Source organism: Octodon degus, unplaced genomic scaffold (assembly GCF_000260255.1).
Source record: "Octodon degus isolate 3935 unplaced genomic scaffold, OctDeg1.0 scaffold00051, whole genome shotgun sequence".
NCBI classification, from domain to species: domain Eukaryota; kingdom Metazoa; phylum Chordata; class Mammalia; order Rodentia; family Octodontidae; genus Octodon; species Octodon degus.
The window spans coordinates 4,801,744-4,803,993 of record NW_004524627.1 but is presented as its reverse complement, the minus strand read 5'-3'; positions in this window follow the sequence as shown (position 1 = coordinate 4,803,993).

Genomic DNA, 2,250 nt, shown 5'->3' with positions numbered 1-2,250 from the left:
TGCTGGTGAATCCTGTGCTTCTTGAGGAAGCCAATTTCATGAGTGCTTTAAACAAGCCAACACAGATCAGCTATTATCTGGGTGGAGAAGCTTCTAGAGACCTTTTCCCAGCTTAAAGAAACAAAATTTCGCAGTCATTTGGCTCACTGCCTAAACACACCTACGGCTTTGGCTCTCAGAGCAGGGGTTGTCCACAGGCCTAACTAAACTCAGGGCCTTCCCATTAGCAGCACGCAGGTAGCCACCACTGCTCTAGGACAGATGACCTAACAATCACGATGATGAGGGGCTCACGAGAGTCTGTGTCCCCTCAGAATCAATTGTCTTAAAAGTTTTGCCCTGGGTTATTGGCAGCTGTTGCCCATGAATGGCACAATTCTCTTACCCCATGAGCTCTCCTACGAATTTGTACAACCTGCTATATGTTTTCCTTGGCACTATTAATGCTTTTAAAAGCAGAAAAAAATTCTTTGAAATCTAAGGAAAACAATGGCAGTCATCCAGTAGTTTCAACTATTGTATGTGGTATCACAAGCATGTAATTATAATTGCTTCATTCTGGCAAAGCACCATCAATTCTTGGCTCCATTTGTCCCTGGAAAGTTTTTGGTTAAGAAAAATATCACAATTCAAAGATGAATGGATAAAGAAAATATGGTGTGTATTTATGCACAAAATGGAGTATTAGTCTGCTATAAAGGATAGATGTGAGTCATTTGTAGCAAAGTAGATGCACCTTGAGACTACAATGTAAGAAATGAATCAGGTACACAAATGTAAACATTTCATGGCTTCTCTTATATGAGAAACCTGAAGTATAAAACACTTAAAGAGCAAAATAAATGACAGACAATAGGAAACAGAATATAGGTCTTTAGCAAAGGGGAAGGGATCTGGAGATGGAGGAAAGGAAGATGGCAAGAGAAAGAGGAAATTAAAAAAATAAGCTGTGTTCTGCACATGTACCAACACCCCACAATGAATATAATCATTATGTAATGAAACAAGGACTACAAAATGCTTTTAAAAAAGAACAGCGTTCCAATAGTGTATCTCACAGAATTAGGGAAAAACAATTCTAAAATTTATTTGAAGCCAGAAGAGACCTAGAATAACAAAGACAATTCTGGGCAACAAAGGATCACAATCTTTTACTTGAAATTATACTATAAAGCTACTGTGATAAAAACAGCATGGTATTGGCAAAAAACATCAAAGATCAATGGAACAGATTAGAAGATGCAGAAACAACTCCAGAAACACTCAGCAACCTTATCTTTGACAAAGGTGCCAAATACATTCACTAAAAGATAGCCTCTTTGAAAAATGGTGCTGGAGAAACTGACTCTGCCCCTGCCAAATATTAAAATTGAGCCCATATCTTTCAGCAGGCACTAAAATAAATTTGATATGGATCAAAGATATAAATACCAAAACAGAAACATTAAATCTGCTGGAAGATAGAATAGGTAAAACTCTTGAAGACACTGGTATAGGAAAAGATTTTATGAGTGCAACTCTGATTGCACAGGAAGTATCACAAAGAATCAACAACTGAGATCCCATTTTACTAAAAAGCTTTTGTACAGCAAGACAAACCACCAACAGAGTGAAGATACAAGCCACAATGTGAGAAAAAACTTTTGCCAGCTGTTCCTCAGACAGGATTACTCTCCAGAACATATAAAGAACTCAAAACAATCAGACCTCCCAAATTTAAAGAGCCAATCCAAAAATGCATATCCGAGATGAATACACACTTAGCAGATAAAGAAATACAAACAGCAAATAAATATGTGAAAAAATCTTCAACATCACTCGTCATTTGAGAGATGTAAACTGAAACAAGATGAGATTCCATCTTACCCTGAAAAAGAAACCAATAATGAAGGCTGGCAGAGCTATGAAGGAAAAGGAACCCTTCTCCACAGTTGGTGGGAATATTGACTGGTGCAACCACTGGGGAAATCAGTGTGGAGCTTCCTCAAAAATATAGGATTAGAGGGCCAGCCAAATAGCTCTGTGGATTAAAGCATCTGCAAGCTGGCGCAGGGGCCAGAGGTTCAATCCCCAGGCCTGCCATGCTGGCCCTGCTCCCAGGGTGCACTAAAATGGTGAATGAGACAGGGCGTGGTGGCACATGCCTCTAATCGCAGCTCTTGGGAGGCTGTAAGCAGGAGAATCACTACGAGTCTGATCTAGTAGTGAGACGCTGAATACCCTATAGACCCTTTCCTAAAATTAAAATAT